At 47.6% G+C, this 23,583-nt stretch overlaps 1 pseudogene; it reads left to right on the top strand.

The window, feature by feature from the left end:
- LOC141204939 (uncharacterized) overlaps positions 1-23,583 on the top strand; it is a 163,045-nt pseudogene that overhangs the window by 71,799 nt on the left and 67,663 nt on the right.

The following is a 23,583-nucleotide window of genomic DNA, read 5'->3' as shown; positions in this document are numbered from 1 at the left end:
GCCCCTGCCCGCTGGATCCGTTTTCGATTTGCGTATGTGTAGGTGTATAGCATTATTGGCTATGACTATGTCCTGGTGTAATAAGCCTCCACTGGTGGTAATTTTGGATCCAGGGACTAATTCGTTTATGCGTAGCGCCCCGAAGAAGGCGATCGCAAATGCAGTAGACAGTAGTGTCGCTTCAAATTGTGAGTGTCATGTTAATGGTGTTAGGGATATGATTCGGGAAAGCAATTTTAATGATACGGGACGTTTGCAATCCTGACTTGGCTGACCCCTTTTCCAGCCTTTTATGGATTGTCTGATGATGAATCTCTTTGTCACATCTCCCCAATTCAGTAGTTGGAAGTGAAATGCTACTCCGGTCAGACACCGCTGCGCTGACGCCCCTGATATGCCCCTCATCACTAGCTGGTGGAGAAATTCTATGGTGACTTGTAACCTGGCTTGTTCACATTGGTCAACCCGTCTGCCTGCTACTAGTCGTGTCCACAGTTCCCATGCCTTACCGTATGCTTGCCATGTCGACGGGGTGACTGACGCTCTGATTAATGGCATCAGCTGTTCGCCACTATATCCCATAGGGAGGGTGGACAACTGGTGCCCGATGGGTGGGAGTTGGGGAGGAGCTCTCTGATAACCTGCCAATTGAATTGTGATAAAGCGTTAGCAGCAGCGTTAGACGCCTCAGCATCGTGGCTTGCGCGGACCCATATATTGTGTTTTAGGAACAGGAATGCTAGCCGGCGTAGTAGGCCTAGCACTGGGAGAGACGATGATGCCAACTTATTTACGCAGTGCGCTAGGCTGGTGTTTTTTGTTATGAAGCGTATATTTTTGTTCGCCGGGTGCGTGTCCCATATTTCTATTGCTACCACTATTGGGAAGAGTTCCAGAAGTGTCTGTTTTTTTGTTAACCATTGTTCAGACCAATACGGAGGCCATAAGCCTGTGCACCACTGGTTATCTAGTATCGCTGCATATCCGCCCGCTTCTGCCGCCCCGGTGAATAATCTTAGTTCAGTGTTGGACTGTTCTGCTGACATAAATAACGTGTGACCATTGAATGATTGTAAGAAGTTTTTCCACACCTCTAAGTCCGCCCGAAGCTGCCTGGTGATTCTGATTCTATGACTCGGTTTTAATGCACGTTTTGTTGCAAGGGATAAACGACGAGAAAAAAACCTTCCAACTGGCTTCACCCGGCTCGCGAACACGAGGAGGCCTAGTAACACTTGCATCTGTTGTAGTGTTACTTTCCGTACCGCGCAAAATCCCTCAATCAGGTGTAATGTTTTTTCTATTTTTTCCGTTGAGAGGCGGAACAACCTTGCTGTGGTGTCGATTTCGATGCCTAAGAACGATAGCTTTGTTGTGGGGCCTATGGTTTTTGTAGGGCATAATGGGACTCCGAACCGTCGAGAGATGTTTGTGAATTCGTTAAGTAATGATTGGCATTGATTTGAGTCTTTGGGTCCGACGAATAGGAAGTCATCTAGGTAATGTGTGAAGGACCTATTGCCGGTTTCGTACCTCAACACCCATTCTAGGAAGGAACTGAATAGTTCGAAGTAATAACAAGATATTGAACAACCCATTGGGAGGCAAGTGTCGTAGAAGTATTCATTGTCCACTTGGCATCCCAGCAGGTGGTAGCAATTTGGGTGCACCGGTAGTAGGCGAAAGGCGGATTCTATGTCTGATTTAGCGAGCAGCGCTCCGGGCCCCGCATCGCGTACTAACATTACTGCTCTGTCGAACGACGCGTAGGAGACCGAGGCGTCTTCAGACGAAATACCGTCATTTATAGACTCTCCTTTTGGGTAAGATAAATGATGGATAAGCCGGAATGAACCTGGCTCTTGGGGATTATTCCCAGAGGGGAAACTCTTAGGTTACTGAATGGTGGTGTTGGGAAAGGGCCCGCCACTCTGCCTAGAGCTAATTCTTTTTGTATTTTTTGCCTAAGTATTTCAGGGTGCTCTTTTGCAGATTTAAGGTTATTTGCAAAGGTGGGCGATTTATTAAGTTTGAAAGGGATGAAAAAACCGTATGTGAAACCAAAACGTAACTGCCCCGCTGCGCCTTTCTTAGGATATTGGTCTAGCCAGGGGCCCATCGCGTTTACGCTCACCGGGGTCCCTGGATTCTGACTGTGGGAGTTTAATTGATAATTTGCTTGCGGGATGAGAACATCTTGCCGCGGGGTGGGCTCCCCCGCAGGCTGAGCATTCATGTTTGTATCTGCATAAGGCGTAGAAACGACAGTGTCCCTCATTGTACTGCCAGCAGGCCCCTGGTCTACGCACGACCACTGAATTTTGGCCTGCTGTTGCCGGTTGTCCAGTAGCCATTGTTGGAAAGGGATGGTGTTTCTGTGACAGCATTATTCGCAACCATACGTCTGTAGCTTTTACCCCCCAGCCTAGCTGTGGTTGCAGGGCCAACCACCTCCGGAACTCTTCATCATAGCGCCACCATGCTGAACCGCCGTGGGCTTTGTATAAGTTATACACCGTATCCTGGTATATGAATAGTTCCGAGCGGCATTCCGGATGCTTTTGGCCCATGATGCAACCCAGCACAGAAAACGGCTGTAACCAGTTACTCATTGTCTTTGCGACCTTTTGTCTGTTTCTGTCGAATGGTCTGTCAGCTATCCTTCTCTCTTTGTCTATAGTATGTTGGTCAGCGGTTACTAGTGACCAAATGTCGATGTAGTCATTATTCCATATTTTAATTCTGGTTTCCTCGTCTATGTGTGAGCCTAATGGGCTAATCCTGCAAAAGAATGCGTCCTTGTGTACGCTGGCTAATGGTGGAGTTGTTTTAGTAGAATTATGTATTGCGCCTGGTGGCGCGGATAGTTGTTCGACTATGGCCTTAAGGGCCGCTATTAAGTTGCTGTTACTATTTCCCATTTCAGTTATACTTATATTGCACTCACCCATTTCTGCGGCTGGAGGAGGGACTCCGATGTGTGGAGGGACTCCGACACCAGTCTCGCTCGGGGTGAGCTGCGTGCCTCTGCTCGCAGACCTGCGTGAAATCGTTGCATCGTGCAAGCTGTAAGCTCTGGAGGGTGCCATTGTATCATTTCTGTCTCCCGGAGGACGGGATCGGTGCAAGCGGCTGTTGGGGCTCAACAATGCGCCCGACTTCTCTGATGCGGAGGATGGTGAGTACCACCTTGAGGACCGCGACCTGTGACCCCTCCTGTGGGATGCCGATCTCCGATTTGCTTGTGACGACCGCTTCCTTCGCCGGTGACTCGTGTGCGATGATGTAGATCTGTCGTCGGAGGAACTACAGCGAGTTCGCCTGGAGCAAGTACGCCTGGAGTCTCTGTGTCCCTGAGGGTGTATGTGGGGTTCTGCGCAGTATATATGTGTCCCGCCGGGATGTGGCGGTGCTATTTGTGGCCAGCTGGAGGGCGATGCTATAGCGGTGTCAGGCGCGTGCGTCGTTGCGCAATTATAGGGGTATTTGGAGGAGGCGAGGATGGGCGCTGAAGTGTTAAAGCTCCGCATAGTGTCCATCAGGGGGGTATTGACCTTGTGACTGGGCGCTGGATGGGCTGCGGTGATTACAGGGGCAGCCATGTCCCCTGGATGTGTAGTGTCACGTGTTCTGTTTTGGGAACTTATTCTTTTAATTTTAATAGGGGCTTTTCTGCGGGGGGGGGGTTTCGGGGGGAGGCAGAACATAGCCCCCGACAGAGGATTCCTGTCTGGAGCTCTGCTCTGCCACAGCCCCTGCTGTGTGTTGAGGGGGAGGTGACTGATAAATGTGTGGCCTGCAACTTCTTCTGTGTGGCTGCGGGGTGCTGTGCCTAAAGCGCTCTGGAGGGCGGGTGTGCCTGCTGGACCTCCGCTCTCCAGGGCGCCCCTCGGCAGGATGCGGGACGGGAGTGTTTAGGGGGGTGGGGAATGACAGGCTCTGTGCTGTTTCCAGCACCGGCAGCAGGCAGGAGACCTGAATCCACTCTGTGCCCGCCGCCGACACAGAAGACAGCCCGCACTCATTTATTAGTGCAGCGGAGCCCTGCGCCCGCTGTGAGTGCGGCGCAGGATCCACCACCGCACCAGCCCGCAGCCTCCTGCTCTGCCCCGTGGGGCGGGCAGGCGCCCCGCACATGCGCATCGAGCGCTTCCTGCTTTTCAGCTCCGCCTCCCCCAGCATGCCTCTCCAGCCCAGTAGAGTCGCGCGCCTGCTCCCCCGCGCGACCGCAGAGAGGAACCCCCCAACCCCACGCCAGCACACCCGCCGCCCCGCCTCGGACGCCCGCTCTCCCGCCCCGGCGTGCGCACGATGAGCCGCCGCAGCCGACCGCCGTCCAGCACCGGGGGGCGCCCGCCAACCCGCCCCACACTCCCACAGGGAGTGTGGCATGATGAGAGGCCTGCAGCTGTGCGTCTGCGCCGGCCGGGCGAGAATGAAGGACAGGGCCAGACAGCGGCAAAAGTGCAGCCCCCTGTCCCAGGCGATCCGACCGCAGCACGTTGAGTGGGGGCCTTCCAGAGGGAACTTGAACCCGATGAAGTGGGCCCAAGGGGTGAGGGGATTGGGGGATATGATGTTCCCATAAGGGGTTGAGGGCCAGTGGCAGGGTTATCTGGGGAGTTAAAGCTGGGGCCAGGGGAATGAGCACTGAGCCCCGACATGAGGGCCTGTAACCAGCGCTCGCCCCCTTGTGCAAACCCAGCCCGGAGGGCCTCAGCAATCTGACCTGATCCTGAATTGTCCATAGCTACGTTCGACTCCGGGACCAGCAAAGAAAGGAAGTAATGTGGGATGTCCCGGTGTTTATGTATCCATGGGACGGCTTGTAGCAGCCGTCCCTTTCGCTTCATTGGACCCTTCTGGGGGCTTCAGGATCACTGGTCAGTAAGGGGCAGTAAAGGGGGGGTCACCAATCGCCACGGCCCGGGGAGGGGCCACCACAGTCAGTGACTCCTTCCTTATTTAGTATGGAGTCTACCAAAACTTTATGTACATGCATAAATAGAGACAGAAGGACAGTGAAAAAACACTAAAAAAATGCAGCAAGACCTTCGTTTTTGACGCAGCTGATTTCCTGCCAGATATTAGGTTTTGCTGCAGATTTATGAGCTGAAAAACCCAACATGTATGCACATAGCCTTACAGAAGCAATGTCAATATCATGTGGTATATTGCGATACAAAGAAACAGAATCTAATGTTACACACGTGTAAGTGGTGCACCATTGCACCGAGCTTAAAATGTTATTCAGGTATTGAGGCTTGTGGCTCCTTTAAAAGGACCTGTCATTATGATGAACCCGCCTCTAAGCTGTCTATATGGGCAAGTAAGTCATAGAAAGATGAATACAATTGAACTTTGATATCCGCGATCCGATGTCTTATTCCAGAGAAATCCACGTTTTTCTTAATATGTTAATGAGCTGTTTAGATCTATGGGCTGGACCGAGATCTCCCCTAGAATCTGTCTCCAGAGCTTATTTTAAATTAAAGGAGTCACCAGTGTGAGACATGTAGAGGAGGAGAGTCGACTGTCACATGTAGCTCCGCTCCGTACACCTCGTACACACACGGCTCCGCTCTGTACACCTCGTTCACGCACGGCTCCGCTCCATACACCTCGTACACACGCGGCTCCGCTCCGTACACCTCGTACACGCGCGGCTCTGCTCCGTACACCTCGTACACACGCGGCTCTGCTACATCCACACTGTAAACCCCTCCTGACCCCACACATAAACTTCAGCTCATCCAGCACTATGACAACCAGCACAGCAGAGTCCTGCATCCACCGAGGCCCCTGATCATGTGACCCCTGACTCCTCCCCTCCTGTGACCTCACCACAGGTCCTGTGGGCACAGAGCAGCCATATATGTGGTGGCCTCTCTGCAGGTGGAGGTATGTGGTGGCGGCTCTGCAGGTGGAGGTGTGTGGTGGCGGCTCTGCAGGTGGAGGTATGTGGTGGCGGCTCTGCAGGTGGAGGTATGTGGTGGCGGCTCTGCAGGTGGAGGTGTGTGGAGGCGGCTCTGCAGGTGGAGGTGTGTGGTGGCGGCTCTGCAGGTGGAGGTGTGTGGTGGCGGCTCTGCAGGTGGAGGTGTGGTGGCGGCTCTGCAGGTGGAGGTGTGTGGTGGCGGCTCTGCAGGTGGAGGTGTGTGGTGGCGGCTCTGCAGGTGGAGGTATGTGGTGGCGGCTCTGCAGGTGGAGGTATGTGGTGGCGGCTCTGCAGGTGGAGGTATGTGGTGGCGGCTCTGCAGGTGGAGGTATGTGGTGGCGGCTCTGCAGGTGGAGGTATGTGGTGGAGGTATGTGGTGGCGGCTCTGCAGGTGGAGGTATGTGGTGGCGGCTCTGCAGGTGGAGGTATGTGGAGGCGGCCCTGCTGGTGGAGGTATGTGGAGGCGGCTCTGCAGGTGGAGGTGTGTGGAGGCGGCTCTGCAGGTGGAGGTGTGTGGAGGCGGCTCTGCAGGTGGAGGTCGGTGCCGTCTCCATTACTCTCTAGCAGGATTCGGCTTCGGTCTCTTGGACGTCATCTTCTTCTCGTCTTCTTCATGTAGTGAAGGCTCCTCCAGACGTCTCCAGCAGCCGCTCCCTGGATCACACGCAGCACATTGAGGCCATTAGTGAACGATCCTTTTCCTTTTCTCGTTAATGTGAAGAAATGAGTTTGTTGTGAAATCGCCCAGAAGTGAGAATCTCCCTAATAACAGACGGAGTCCTGTGACCTCACTATAACACCCGTCTCCAGCCTCAGAGCAAAGCGCCCCCGCCTGAAAGGACTTTGGGGTCTTATCTGCTGTTTCAGGTCACTTCTTATAACTGTTTTAAGTTAAAGAAAGTGAACGTGTGAACAGCGAGTTGTTCATCATTATCTTCCATCTTCTAGAAAATTTACCTTAAACCTTAGTGGATGGAGAAGGACAAGAAGATGATGGCGGAGAGGATATTCCACCTCACCCTAGAGATCATCTTCCGGCTTACTGGAGAGGTGAGAGATTCTGATGACGTCACATTACATCATTCTTATCTATGGGAATAACAGATGGACAGAACTGGAGAGGTGAGGACTCTGGAAATGTCTGGAGGGAGATTTATTAATGTGTCTCTCCATAACCAGGATTACACAGTAGTGAAGAAGACCTCTAGTGAGCGCTGTAAGGACCCTGTGTCTGAGGGATGGGGAAGACCCCTGAGCCCAATCATGGGACCTCCACCTCACCCCCTGATACATGAGGACATCAATGACCAGAAGATCCTAGAACTCGCCTACAAGATGATTGAGCTGCTGACTGGAGAGGTGATACTGCTGGGAATGCTGGGACATTATACAGTAATGCTATTGTGGCGCCCCTGAGGGTTCAGTCACCACAGAGGTACTGCATCTCACCCAGAGGTGTGGTATCTCACTCTCAGGTAAGAAGGGAGTACTGCCCGGGACCCTAACACCTGCATCCAACACTACACTACTCCAGACCAGCAGAAGGGGCAAGATGCGCTGCTCCTCTGCTGAGCCCTGTCGCTGTCTGGAGTGGGGGGAACCAAAGTAGGGGGAACCATGTAGTGGGTGTGGGTGGAGGAAGAAGTTCAAGGGAGCTCAGTAAGAAGTGATATAAAAAGGGGTGGAACCATCTAGAAGGGTTCCAGTCTGAGGAGAGAGTCAGAGGAAGAGTTGGAAGCAGGAGCTCTGCTCAGGGGAAGCGCGGGCCTGAGTGAGGAGGCCCAGGAGAAAGAGAGGAGGAAGCAACGGGAGCAGAGAGAAGGCTCCAGGAGTGAAGAAAGGATCCCAAGGGTACGGGCAGTGCTGGAGGCCACCCATACGCCCGAGTCTACCTGGCGGTGGAGGGATCGGGTTGCAGAGGGGACCGGCCCCTAACTAGTGAGAATTACAATATTCAACTAGGTAACTGGAGGGTGCAGCATTTCAAATGCTGCAGCCTAAACACCACATCTATTTCACCGAGAAGGTTGCCATAGAGGGGCCAGGGGACAGAGAAGACGTCGCCCGACAAGGCCCGTGGCGATTAGATTGGAACACTGGGTGTGAGGTGCAGGGAGACGGCCAGAAGGAACACACAGAAGGGGGTCCCGTTATGTACTCCGGAGGTACCTGAGGGTTTGCTGAACCCCTCCCTGAGTAAGCACAGGACGACGTGGGAAGTTATGATCTGCAGTTGTAACCAGGAGCAAAGTGAGAACTGTGAGTAAATCCAGAAGGCTGCACCCCACAGTCTCTGTGAATTAATACTGCTGCGCCATCATCCCCTGCACTACACCGCACAGCAACATCTATAACATCACCATTTCCTGCCCTGGAGCTAAGCTCTGCCTGTGGAGAGCACTATCATCGGGTCCAGAGGTTCTGCACCGCAGCGGCAGCTCCATATAGCCGCATACCACAGGTGGCGTCACGAACATTATATAAAAACTATAAATCCCCTTTCTCAAATTCCCCTTTTATTGACCGCCCTGGGTCATGGACCGGGTCACCGCCACTGTGACATCTCCCCTAGCAACGACCGGCCCGGCTACCGAGTACCCTACGGCCCAGGGGGCACGTCACTATGAAGAGATCGGGAGATGACGGTATCATTGTATGTGTCAGGTTCCTATAAGGTGTCGGGATGTCGCAGTCTATTTCTCCATGGAGGAGTGGGAGTATTTAGAAGGACACAAAGATCTGTACAAGGACGTCATGATGGAGGTTCCCCAGCCCCTCACATCACCAGGTAATAGACAGGACTAAATACACACGGCCTATAATTATCTGTATGTAAAGAATGAATTCAGTCCCTGTATGTGTTTCCTCCAGATCTATCCAGTAAGAGGACAACACCAGAGAGATGTCCCCGTCCTCTTCTTCCACAGGACTGTAAACAAGAAGACCCCAGTGTTCCTCTGGATCATCAGGTAGATGGAGAGAAGGTGTCATGAGATCTCCCCTATGATGTGTAGACGGCTGTGAAGGTCTTGTGTTCAGTCTTGTTTTATCCACCAGTATTATATGTTTTCTACTTGTGTAATGAGAACGGTGGAGATGGCAGGATTAGAGCTGATCATAGATGGGACTTCTCCATCTGTCTGTGACTTTTACAATATTTGTTTCAGGGTGAAGATCTGACCCATATTAATACTACAGAGACATATGTGAGGGGTGATGAGCGGTGTAAAGAGGAGATTCCTACATATGACCACCCAGGTAAGTAGTGACCACTAGATACAGAGAAGTCACAGATCCTGTGGTCATTATATTATGAGTTTGATCACACAAGTAATTGACGTGCATTTTACTTGCAGATAGATTTGATGCATAACAAAAAAAACACCTTTTTTATATACATTTTTTGATTAACGCATTTTGGCAGCAAAGTTTCATTGCTGAAATGAAATTTTATTTGCTGCAGAAAGGCACCACGTCTCCAATTGTAATGTAGTTGTGAGTTGCCAGATTACAGCTGAATGTCAAGAATAGAGCCGGGTCACATACAGAAGTCAGACAGGTGGACATCTAAGATGGAGAAGCGAAGGTCAATATCTAGCAGCAGTACACGTCCCGGAAGAGCAGTCAAGTGAGAAGCCAAACCGTTCTGAGGTCAACAAGAAGTATGTAGGCAGATCAGGAAAGGGTTGAGAAGTAGGGTCAGGTAATAATCTGGTCAAAGCCCAGTTTTGATTCTCCATTGAACATTTCACTAGAAAAGATCAGTGACATGCACGGTAAAACATGAGCCGACTACAAAGCTGGTTCAAAGAAGTGGAGAATTGAAAAGCACCTGGTGGCTTTATATCGCAATCGATTAGTCCCTACTTTAGTGTCTACTGTTAACATCACCTTCTTATATAATACATACAGTCATGGCAGAAAGTGTATTTTGGCAACAAGGTGCCAACAATTTTGTTTTGCCTATTTTTGTAGTTTTTTCTCTCTTTTTTAAATGTGAGACAATATAGAGATTAAAAATACACCTTAATAGATCACATTTGAAAACACATAAAAATACAAAAAGTCATTTAAGAGGGATAAATGTAATCACAAAAGACAATGGAATGAGGCATCTGGATGAGTCCTGGATAAGTCCTAAGCATACAGCCTTAAAGGGGTATTCCCATCTCCAAAATCCTATCCCAAAATATAGTAGGTGTGATGATAATAATAATAGGAAATACCTCCAGTTAGAAGTGTGGTGGGGGTGTGTGGCCACGAACCCGATGTGAGAGGACGAGTAGTTCGGGAGCTCCTGGCAAGCACAGCTTCTCTACGGCATATATATAATTTATATTGCCAAATCACTCAGCCTAATAGGACCCCGTAGACACAAGACCCCAGGGTGTGACTTGGTACCGTGAGCACTGGATGCCTTTCTTCAAAAAGACTGTTACGGAGCTTCAACGCCATCTTGGACACCATCAGAAACTACCGCGGACCTTCATGTAACTCGTGATGGTGAGGGGAAGAGGGGAGACCCTCTGAAGTCCTCTTCTACAGTAAGGGAGTTGCGGCAAGGATTGGCAGCTGAAGTGAGTCGTGGGAGAGCAGTGCGGTCCGGTGCTTCCTGGGAGGTGAGGTCTGCGTCACAATCCAGGAGAATCTCAGAGCCTTCGGAGACATGCAACATGACAGGGGATGGCATGTGAGTCTGCAGTGCAGCCCTTGCTCCCACCAAAGGAACAGAGATTTCCCTATGAAAAATCTCAGGGGTACTGGGAGCTATGAGGGACCTGGGGCCCCACTGCTAATCCGGATGGGGGTGGCTGGTTTTCCTCCCCTCCACAATCAGAAGATGAGGCAGATGCACAGGGCTTCTCTGACCACATTCCACCATGAAAGAAATATTTACAACATCTGCCCTCTAAAAATGATTTTAAAAACTGTGACAAAGTGACTGGCAGAATTCTGGAGGGGAGATATGTTTCACTGAGGCTGTTAACTTCAGTGCTGTGAAACATGGAAGTTTCTACTGCAGAGAGGTTAAACATCCATTTACAAAGGGCATGTTGTATAGGTGGATGGCTGCAGTGTGAGCGTGAGGCCATCCACCATATCTCCACCCCAAGGTGTGGTCTGGGCTTTAAATAGCCAGCCTTTTCACTCAGGTGGTGTTCAGTGTGTGGAAACTAGCTCCTGAAAGAGAGGAACTGGTGTTTGTGTGCTAGACTAGACCATGTGCTATTTCTGAACCTGAGTGACCAGACCCCGGCCGAAGTAAGGACTGTTCTATACCTTTTTTGTTTTTGTTTCCTGTTATGCCAGAAAGGCTATATTTATGTTTTGCACTTGTCCGTGGTTTATGCTGCTTCTTATAATAAACCACCAAGTTGTTTAAAGAGACAGTGTCCTGTATCTCCAAGTGCAGCAGAGCTAGAGACTCTACCACAAGTGGTGCGAGAGTGTGTGCAAGATTCCAGGAACACATGTACCTGCCACAGAGAGCGGTGGATGTCCTGGGTAAAGGCCGTCAGACACCAGAAAATGTCCGGCAGCATGGAGGGCGTAATAAAACACCTGGTCCTGACGCAGCAGCAGGAGACAAACAGGCTGTTGCTATAGCAGATACGTCAACAGCATCTGATGCAGCTTTTGGCGACCACCATCCAGGGCCGACAGACCACCCCACTTCCAGGTCCGGTTGATGACTCCCATGTCCGGAAAGCGGTAAGACGTGCGATGCAAAAAATGACTCCAGGTGACGATATAGATGCCTTTCTGACAGTTTTATGAAAGGATCACCGAGAGGGAGAAACTTCCGCCAGAACAATGGGCAAGTGCTGGCGCTATACCTGACGAGGAAACCCCAGAAGGCATATTATGATTTGGCCTTGCAAGATGCCAAAGAGTATGCCAAATTAAAAACTGAAATTTTGGCACGCTTGGGGGTAACTATGTCTGTCAGGGTACAGCGGGTCCACCGCTGGGCGTATCACCACAAGAAACCCCCTTGGTCCCAAATGTTTGACCTGTTGAACCTGGTCCAAAAATGGATGCAGCCAGAGTCCTCTAACCTGGCGCAGATGGTAGAGCGAGTGGTGATGGACCGATTTGTGCATTCCCTGCCAAGGCCAATAGAGACTTGGGTTGCCCAGAGTGATCTCCGGAACGCTAATGAACTGGTTAGTTTGGTCGAGAGGTATCAGGGGGCCGAGGGTTCCTTGGGAAAGCAGCCCACTCCATACTGGGGAACTCCCCAGGGGGCGAAGGCCTAAAAAGGGGTAGAGCATCCAAGGTCCAAAGGGGTGGGGGAGCTAATGCCCAAGGTCCCTGCGGGTGATGATATATGCTGGAGATGTCACGGCCCAGGCCATGTAGCTGCCCCCTGACCACAGAACAGATGGACTGCAGCCTGGGACGCCGCTGTTCCTTCTATGCCTAACCCGCCTGCAGTGTGGACTATCAGCCCGGTGAGGGGCCACAGTCATGTCCCGTGCCCATTAATGGGGTACTGGTGGCAGGAATCTTGGACTCAGGGATTTTGGTGACTCTAATAAGGGCCACGCTCCCACATCAGTTGATCCCCGGGAAAACGTGGGTGAACTGTGCATTCACGGGGACGCCAAGGATTATCCTATTGTTAGAGTTATTATACAAACTAACTGTGGGGCTGAGTCCCATGAGGTTGGGGTGGTTAAAGACACCCCAATAATAGGGCGGGACTTCAGCCTGTTCTGGGACTTGTGGTAGAAAGCGGGGGTACCAAGTGTCTCGAACAGGAGCTTGTTACACCATGATGCATCACAGTAAGAGGCAGATTAGTTCCCCCCCTGTGTGTCCTTGCTGGTGACAAGGACGAGACGGTGACCCCAGAGGCCGAGATTCTGGATTTGGGGGTGTCTGGGGGAAATTTTGGCAAATGCAGGATCTTACCTTGAAGAATGCATTTGATAGTGTATCTGTAATCAATGGGGTTGCTGAAGAGTTGGGGGTTGACACCAGGTTCCCATATTTTACACTCAATGGGGAACTTCTTTACCGGATCACTAAGCCAAAAGGGGATAGAGCAGTTGATGGTGCCGGGTTCCTACAGGAGTAAGGTATTAGACCTGGCCCATTCTCATATCTTGGGTGGGCATCTAGCGGTAGACAAAACTTGGGAGCGGGTCCTGCAGAGGTTCTACTGGCCTGAATGTCACCTAGAAATTGTGAACTACTGCCAGTCCTGCCCTGCCCAGATGGACCACGGAATGCCTTTTATGTCTAAGGTGATGAGGTAGTTGTGTAAGTCTCTCCAGATTACACAACTCCAGACGTTTGTATACCATCTGCAGATGGCCGGCGTGTTGGAGAAATTCAACAAGAACTTGAAGTCTATGCTGAAGAAGGTCGTAGAGAAGGATGGGCGAAACTGGGATTGCCTATTGCCATACCTGCTTTTCTAAATTAGGAAGTTCCCCAGAGCTCTACGGGATTCTCACCGTTTGAGCTGCTACATGGACGGCACCCTCAGGGATTTCTGGACATAGCGAAGGAGACCAGGTCACTCACCCTACGGGCTGATGTCAAGGCCACTAAGAGAATAGTTTTAAGGGTGAGAATTTTTGGAGAGAGAGCCTGCAGGGGTTCAAATGGGTCAATAGTGAGCGCATTTAAAACCAAATTCAGGTCCCAGGGAGGAATTCTGCAAGTCTGAACTAGTCTAGATCTGGTGCAGGATTTAATGAATCTAGACACCCACCTGTTCCCTGCTAGGTTGCAATTATAGAGCGCTCCAGAGCCGATACCTGAACTTGAGTGTTCCTGTGGCCAACCCCAGGTCATGTCCTTTCTGCAAGAACTCCAGGACATCATTAATTGGAGGTTTATCCGATAATGGGGCATCTATAAAATTTAGGAACTTCCCCCAAATTCTGCTATAAATTTTAGTTGTTATGGGCTTCCTACTATCCAGTAGGGTAGAAACAAGGCCTGGTGAGAACCCGTTATTACTCAGTAATGCCCTCTCAAATTCCACACTGCAAGATGGAATCCTTTGGCCTGCTTGTGCAATACCGCCCCCTGGTTGAGAAGGTCTGACCTTTCTGGCAGGACACAGGGATCTGAAACCGACATTAGACGAAGCAGGGGGAACCAAGGTCTTTTTGGCCAAAAAGGGGCTATTAGAATTTTCCTCACAACTGTTGGGGGAAAGGCATAGGCCTTTCTGAACTTCCAAGGAACCTGAAGGGCGTCTACAGCATAGGGATTCTCTGTTGGGTCTAGTGAACAGAATTTCTCCACCTTTCTGTTTGCCCTGGTGGCGAACAAATCTATGTCCGGTGGCCCCCATAGTTGGATACTCTGCTGGAAGACTACCGAGTTTAGGGCCCACTCCCCTTGTCTTAAGGTGTTGCAACTCAGAAAATCTTCCTTTGAATTCTCCACCCCCCTTATGTGTAGAACGCTGAGGGATGGAGGATGCTGTAATGCTAGCTGCAGGATCCTGTTTGCCACTACCATCAGGGAGCGCGATCTTGTTCCTCCCTGGTGATTTATGTAAGCCACTGTTGTCCAATTGTCTTACCTGACCTGGACATGGTGACCCTGAATGTGGGAAAGGAAGCCTATCAGGGATTTCTCCAATTCCTAAAGCTCTTTTAAGTTCGATGATGCCTCTCGTAACATGCCCAGTGTCCCTGAACTGAGAGATCCGCTAGATGACCCCCCCCCCCCCCCCAGCCGGAACCGCTCGCATCGGTTGTAATTATATGGTCTACTGGTCTGGACCACTGCGTGCCTGAGGTCAGATTTCCTCTGTTTGTCCCCCAAGAGAGGGAGTCTATAGTTTCAAAGGAAAGAGAGAGTCTTCTTTCTAAACGCCCGTTGAAGGATCTCTGCACCGACAGGACCTCCCACTGAAGAAGCATCATATGACCTTGGACCCATTTGACTGCTAGGAGACAGGACTTCATGGAGCCCAGTAGGGACATTGCTTCTCTCAAGGACATCACCAGAGACTCTGTAGCCTTTGTGACCAAATTGATTACTTTGCAAACCTTGTCTTCTGGGAGGAAGCAGGCTTGGAGATTAGTATTTAGGGTTAGGCCCAGAAAGATTTGAGTCCTTGAGGGGGTTAGTTTTGATTTTTGAGAATTTATCAACCATCCCAGCCGTTGTCAAACCGACGTGACCTCTAGCAGTTGAGTGGAACAGTGGTCTTCTGATCTCCCTATCACCAAAAAGTCATCTAAATAGGGAATGATCACTATGTTTTTGATTAGTAGAAAAGCTGTCACCTCTGCCATCAGCTTTGTAAACCCTATCGGAGCTATCGAGAGACCGAAAGGTAGGGCAGTGAATTGGAAATGTCTCAGTTCCCCATGTATAAAAAGGGCTACCCTTAGGTACTTTTGGTAGGCTGGATGGATTAGGACGTGATAATAGGCATCCTTTAGATTGATTATTGCCATTAAGCAATTGTGGTGCAGGAGTTTTACTGCCAAGTTCACTGATTGCATTTTGAACGTCTGGTTTTCTACCAGTTGGTTTAGACTCTTGAGGTTGATAATGGTCCTTAAGAACCCATTTGTTTTTGTTTTTTTATCACAAATAGGGGGGGAATAAAATCCCCTTTCCCTTTCTGACTCGAACTTCATGAAGGACCCGCTTCCTCACTAAATCTAATATTTCTGACTCCAAGGCCAACTGTTCCTCCACGGACTTCCTCCTGTGGGTGACCACAAAGGTTCTGCACAGAATCTGACCGAAGCGTATCTTCAGGCCATCCCTCACCCAGGGATTTGATGTAATGGCTTCCCAAGCTGGAATAAAATGGGATAGCCTTCCACCGACTTCTAGCCTGGCGTCATTTCGAAGAATTTTTAGTCGCGGAGGATAACCCGACTCCTTCTTAGATCTGGAATCCCATCTCTTTCTGTCTCCTGGAGGACAACCCCAGTTAAATTTCTTCCTCCAAAAGTAAGACCTCTTTGTGTCCCCTGTGAACCCTGGGAAACCTCTCTTCCTATTGCCAGCTTTCTCCAAAAGCTCGTCCAGCTTTTGGCCGAACAGGAGTTTGCCGTCACATGGGTGGGAACATAATTTATGTTTTGACTGCAGGTCTCCTCGGCAACCCTTGAGCCACAAGGCCCGTCTGGCAGCATTAGACAGGTTTGCTGACCTGGCTGAGATTTTAACTGAATCCGCTGAAGTGTCAGCAAGGAAGGCTGACGCTGCCTGCATTAGACGTAGATTGGAGAGGATTTTATCTCTAGGGGTCTTTTTAACTTTGAGCTGGTCTTCTAATTGTTGTAGCCATACCATGAGTGACCTCGCAACACAGGTGCCCGCTACCGCTTGCTTAAGGCCCCCTGCTGCTGCATCCCATGTGTGACAGAAGAAAGTCTGCTTTTTTATCCAGAAGGATGCCCGAATCTTCCAGGGGTAGAGACGATTTTTTAGATGATCGGGCAACCGATCCGTCGACCTTGGGGATCTTATCCCAAGATTCAGAGTCCTTATCCTCGAAGGGGTATCTCCTCTTTGAGGAAGAAGGTAATGCCCCCGATTTCTCGGGCTTCCTCCATTCCGGGTCTATAAGTGCCTGAATTCTAGGGTTCACCGCAAAAGTGCATCTTTTTTTTTTCCTCCAGGCCCGCAAACATAATGTCTTCAAGGGATCTGGCTGCTTTCTCTTCTCTTAACCCCTTAGTTGATCTAACCTCTCTGACCAGTCTGTCCGTACCCTCAATAGGGAAGCAGGGTCTACCATTATCCGACGAGGACAAGGATGATGAATCACTGAGCCACTTATCCACTGACTGGGAAGATGAATCATAGTCGGAGGAGACATCCTTATGGGATCTCTTCTTCCCTTTAAGAAATCCCTTCAGGGAGCCCTGTACCTCTGCACGGACTATGGACCTCAGATTAAATGCAAAATCTGGCGTACTCTCCGCAATGGTTCTATTAATACAGCCTGAACAAAGCTGTTTCTGCCAATCTACAGAAAGGGGAAATTGGCATAAGGCACATGTCCTGCGCTTCTATCTGGTGCTACTCTTCTTAGGCTCCTAAGGGATGAAGCACATAATAACTTCCCATTAATACTAAGTGACATTCACGAAGATCACTCACCCCTGAAGTCACTGAAGGGTACCAGATTTGGAGGCTGTGGCGGGATATGAGATGAATCCCTTCTGGATGGCACAGAAACGTCCGACACCTTACTTCTCCGGCTGCCGCTATGGTTGCTTGAGCGGCTGTCTGTATGAGAGGCGTCAAACTGCTTCTTCCGCTGGTGTTGCTGAGATCAGCTGCTGCTGATTCTGACTGTCTTGGTCTGCCATGGCTACCGAGACTGTGTGGCTGGAGCATAAGCAGCGCTGACTAGACTTCCCCCACTTTAAATAAGGGCACATCCTGAACCTCCTCTGGTTCAAGTGCCCTTCCCCCTCCTGACACCCGCCTCCGAGGCTTCAAAAATCGTCTGGCAAGCGCTTACAGGGCGCCACCATGTTGGATCCGGGCGCCGCCCCCTGACACGCCTCTCCCAGCGTGAACCGCGCCGTGACGTCTGGGCCCGCGTCACGCCCGGAAGACGCCGCTCCACGTGTGCGGCCAGCAAGGAGCCTGCAGCAGGGGGAGGGTGTCGCAGTGGTCTGGGGGAGCCGGAGCCCTCCTCACCGCTTTCGCCCTCTCAGACACGGCCCCAAAGAGCTGTGGATGGAGCTTCTGGAGCCTGGAACCCGGTGCACAGGCCGGAGCCTGCTCTTCCACACCGGAACAGACCCAGGTAAGCTGACAACAGGTTCCTGTCCTTGGTGGGGTGGATCCCTCTCTCAAGGTGTGCTGTCATGGGTGATGGGAAAAAGTATTACTTGTTTGTTCGTCTATACTATGCACTTACTCGTTTGTACTTCCCTATTTTGTTAAATTGGATTTATAAAATATTTTATAATCTTTAAAAAAAAGTTTAAAAAAAAGAAATGTCGCTTACCCCATGTGCAGAGCGCATTGCAGTAGCTTGAATATCCCTGGTTATGACCACTAGCAACTGACTACATGAGGGGTAGTCACCATGGATACCTAAGCTACTACAATACCCTGCACATGGGGTAAGCAACATAGCGAATCAGAAGAACTATACTACATTACTATTTGGAGATATTTGCTAATATTATTATTATACCTACTACATATTGGGATAGTTTCTCAAAGATGGGAATACCCCCTTTATGTCTGTATACTTAGGACTTATCCAGGGCTTATCCAGATGTGAATGGTGTATATTTTTATCCGTTGCTGTAGATTGTAATGTAATAAAGCTTATTTTTAATCCTCCCTTTATTACCTCAAACTTTTCTGCGTATATGTATTATGTTCGTCGATGGTACGTTAGGGGTTCAGTACCATGGGATTTGTGCACAGGTGACTCACTACTGTCTTGGGTCATAGTTTCATTACACTTCGATTTGTATAGAGAAATGTTATAAAATATAAGGCATTGATATTGAAAAATAATAAAATCAGATTTATTCTTGGCAGATGACTGTGGTGTCAAACCAGATACCCATGAAAAGCGTGCCATTATTCCAGCTATACCTCCAGCCCTTCAGAGCAAAAATCAATCATCTGAGCCTTTTCAATCCGTCATCTACTTGGATTCATCACAGACTGTTAAGCAAAATGAAAGCCAGAGAAGGGATGTCGAACATCAAATAATTCCCACAGGGAAGAAACCATTTTCCTGTTCAGAATGTGGGAAATGTTTTCAATATAAATCTAAATTGCTGACACATCAGAGAAGTCACACAGGAGAAAAGCCATTTTCATGTTCAGAATGTGGGAAATGTTTTAATCAGAAAACACATTTCCTTACACATCAGAAGATTCACACAGGGGAGAAGCCATTTTCATGTTCAGAATGTGGGAAATGTTTTAGGCAGAAACCAGATCTTCATAAACATCAAAGAATTCACACAGGAGAGAAGCCATATTCATGTCCAGAATGTGGGAAATGTTTTAACCAGAAATCTGATGTTGTTAGGCACCAGAGAACCCACACTGGGGAGAAGCCTTTTTCCTGTTCAGAATGTGGGAAACGTTTGTTGACAAAATCATCACTTCTTCGTCACCAGAGAACTCACACAGGGGAGAAGCCTTTTTCCTGTTCAGAATGTGGGAAATGTTTTATCCATCAATGGATTCTTGTTATACACCAAAGAACTCACACGGGGGAGAAGCCTTTTTCATGTTCAGAATGTGCGAAATGTTTTAGGCAGAAATCAGATCTTCTTAAACATCAGAGAATTCACACAGGGGAGAAGCCATATTCATGTACAGAATGCAGGAAATATTTTTACCACAAATCAGATCTTCTTAAACATCAGAGAACTCACACAGGAGAGAAGCCGTATTCATGTCCAGAATGTGGGAAATGTTTTAGTTTGAATTCAATACTTGTTGCACATCAGAGAACTCATACAGGGGAGAAACCATTTTAATGTTCTGAATGTGGGAAATGTTATTCTCAGGAATCATATCTTCTTCATCATCTAAAAACTCATGTAGGATATATAGCAATTTCCTTGTTTATTAAAACAATTTTACTGGCAAATTTGCAAGAAATAAAATCCAACAGTTACAGTCAAATTAAAGTCACAGTTTTAGAAGCGAAAGAGAAACAACTTTCAGCACTAAATGATGATTAGGAAATAGAGATGAGCGAATTTTCCATTAGTCCGTGTCATGTAAACCACTAACGCTGCCACCAATCCTGGACCTAAGGGCGTGGATACAGCGGAAGCCTCTGGCCTACAAGTGATTGCAAAGCAAACTTCACAGCACACTACATATGGACCGGGACACTGCTTGTTTGTGAGGTGCCAGGGGGTGGAGAACCAGCATTTTCCCACGACTACCACCCTGGGCACCATACACTGTCACCAGTCGCCATTTTACAATGCCAGCAAGACGGCTTTACTGGGCAACACATTGGTTAACATGCACATCCAGCTTTCCCAAGCTCCTGAGCAGTTCACTACTTGCACTCTGGCTACCTGGTAACAAAACCAAGTTATTTTTTCTCTCCCCGAGATCGTGGGTTTGTTAAAGCAACGAAAAACAAACATATTAAATGTTAGATTTAATATCCAAAAGAAGCACAATGCTTAAAAAAGTTACAAATCAACCAATAACAAAAAGTCATACATAAAACAAACAGTCAAATAAAAAAAAATGAATAAACCTTACATGACTGGACCATGAGATTTCTTTGCGGGGAAGTTGACACCGAAAAAGTTGTGGTGCTGAACGAGCATACACATGTGGTTCTTCGGGATCTAACTTTGATATATGGTAGAAGAGATTATTATTATTTATTATTATAGCGCCATTTATTCCATGGCGCTTTACATGTGAAAAGGGGTATACATAGCAAAAACAATTACAATAATCTTGAACACAATGTGACAGCGACTGGTACAGGAGGCACGAGAACCCTGCCCGCGAGGGCTCACAATCTACAAGGGATGGGTGAGGATACAGTAGGTGAGGGTAGAGCTTGTCATACAGCAGTATGGTGGAGCGGTGGTTACTGCAGGTTGTAGGCTTGTCGGAAGAGATGTTTTATAAAGGGTCTCATCAGACCCTTCACTACCCTTTCTGCTGAGGTAAGAGGGAGACGGCTTATAATATTTGATTCTAATTCAGTTTTAGTCCTCATTTCTGATGTGGGTCATATTTTTCCCACGGAACGTTCCATAGAAACAATATGGCCGTCATCTATACATACCACACATGAAAATGATCTATTCATAATTCAGGGAGACATTGCGCTCCTGTGGATTCTCAGTTACAAAAATTTAGCAATTTTACCCACAGATGTGAATCTGCTCCCCCATCATGGATATATCCATGGATTCTGTAAAACTAGAATTATAATATAGAAAACCTTAAAATATTGTTCTACATTGTCCTAGCTGTACAGTACAGACAGACTGACTGCACAAGATGAAAGCCCCAGCCCATCTGCTGGTCCAAATAGTTATCAAACAGTGACAGCTACCTGTTCATTACTCTGAGAAAAACCAAAGACAAGCAAAATACACGAATAACTGGAAGTAAATGGATAAATCGCACAGTGCAAAAAAATATGATAAATAATAAAGGGTATTTAGTTAACATAATTTTGATCAAAATAATGTAAAAGCTATCCCGCCACGTCACGGCAACCCTTATGGGACAGTCCTAACTCTAATATTAAAACCTTACCAGTTGTCAAGTGACATACATATGGCGGGATAGCTTTTACATTATTTTGATCAAAATTATGTTAACTAAATACCCTTTATTATTTATCATATTTTTTTGCACTGTGCGATTTATCCATTTACTTCCAGTTACTTGGGTATTTTGCTTGTCTGTCTAGTGGTCTTATGTGAACATGCATTTACATTTTGCATGCACATCAATTTTTTTTTCAGTTCAGACTCCCAGGTTTTTTCTTTGTAGTTTAGTGTGCTTAAGTGCATATAAGGGTGTGGCCGCCCTTTGTCTGAGCTGAAAGGTTCATTCTGCCTCTCAGGTCTATGCTTCTATTAGGGGTTCAGTCTCTCTGCCCTTATCCATATGTATGTGATTTGACAACTGGTAAGGTTTTAATATTAGAGTTAGGACTGTCCCATAAGAGTTATCGTGACGTGGAGGGATGGCTTTTACATTATTTTGATCAAAATTATGTTAACTAAATACCCTTTATTATTTATCATATTTTTTTGCACTGTGCGATTTATCCATTTACTTCCAGTTATTTGAGTATTTTGCTTGTCTTTGGTTTTTCTCTGTCTAGTGGCCTTATGTGAACATGCATTTACATTTTGCATGCACATCAATTTACGTTTTTGTTCATTACTCTGTATACAGACTCCATGTTTGCTATCCATCAGATAACCTGCTTTAATTACTTATTCACAGCCCTGGAGGGGTGTAGGCAGTGATAAGATGCCCTGAGCCTTTGATCTGCATAACTCCATATATGACAGTCCAAATCAACCCCAAAAAAGGTTTTCTAACCAATCGATTAGTTAAAAAATGAAAATACTCCAAACTCTCCATTTCCCTGGAAAAGACGTGTATCACACTCTAAGGTTTCCTAGGACTATATCCAGCCCTTTAATTCAAAGATAGCCTAAGTAATGTCAAAATGCCGCTTTTTGCTATTTGCGCTACAGCCTCTAATTGTCACTGGCAGATGACATGGCGCGTCTTACCTCTATATTACCCCATCCTTTACTACTAATATTACTGGGACTGTCTGTGGTGTTTAAAGTGACACCTTATTATAAACTGATACCCAGAACTGAACTATATATTCGAGATAAGGCTACACTAACACTTTGTAATGTAGTAGTGTTGCGCTCCTGTCCCACGAGTTCATGCCTCTTTTAATACATGAGAATATCTTGCTGGCTTTAGAAGACATGGATTAATATTGAATGCTGTGATTTAGTATGTGTTTTGCAAGTACAGTCCAGCTCCTTATCTACCAGTGACTCCTAGTTTAAGTCCCCTGAACATACGATGAAAGAAGATTATTACACCCAGGTCCTTCTCTACCAGTGACTCTCCTAGTTTAAATCTCCTGAACATACGATGACTGCACATTCTTACAATCAGATACTCATCTACAAGTGATTTTTCAACACGGGACTCAGTAGTTTTACTGTTTTAATATAATTAATAATTAAGTTTAATAGTGGATCCAGCACTGAACCTTGGGGTACACCATTCATACCCAAGGCCCACTCACATCACCAATTATTTATATAAGGGCTCATTCAGACGTCCGTGCAAATCTGCTATAAATCAGACCGCAATGCATGGACTTGCCGCGACTCTCTTGAATCAAGCTATACAGTCTCGTAGAAATACATGAAACTGTCTTGCTCAGGTCAGAGACCGGTGGCCAGTCCGAGCATTAGTGGTCCAATCTTGAATCGATGTGCACAGACGTCTGAATGAGTCTTAACTAACTGGATACAATCTTTAAGACAGTTTTATATCAAATTTAAAAAAATGTTCAGAACCTGGTAACTTGAATATACTTACTAGACATCCAGTGTGGGCAATGTCAAACATTTTTCCTAAAATGGATGTTAAGTTTACTGGTCTATAATTACCCGAAGAATAAATACAGTCCTTGTTCAAAATGTAAGATGCTTAATATGTAACGTAACACAAATCTTAAGTTTGATTATTAACCCTATTTCTGAAAGTGGGTATATTAGCCTTGCGCTAGTCCCTTGGGACTGTACAGGTCAGTACAGTCTTAACATTCTGTACAGGTGCACAGCAGTAACCGAACTGAATAGGTGCATTCCTTCTGGTCCAAGGACATTGTTCTAACTCACATTTTGTTATTTAGCTTGGACTGTGTCTACACTCAGCTATTGAAATATATAATTTCATGTATTTAAAGCTATTGCTTTGCCTTCAGACTCTCAGGACCGCAAAATACGAGCCATTTTTTGTTTTTGAAATTACTCTACAGCTACAGGTGCATCTCACTAAATTAGAATATCATCAAAAAGTTAATTTATTTCAGTTTTTCAATACAAGTGAAACTCCTATATTATATAGAGTCATTACAGACAGAGAGATCTATTTCACGTGTTTATTTC

This window comes from Phyllobates terribilis, unplaced genomic scaffold (assembly GCF_046119375.1).
Source record: "Phyllobates terribilis strain yellow unplaced genomic scaffold, ASM4611937v1 Scaffold_136__1_contigs__length_4911898, whole genome shotgun sequence".
NCBI classification, from domain to species: domain Eukaryota; kingdom Metazoa; phylum Chordata; class Amphibia; order Anura; family Dendrobatidae; genus Phyllobates; species Phyllobates terribilis.
Note: the sequence above shows the minus strand (reverse complement) of the source record. Positions and strands in the feature narration are given on the sequence as shown.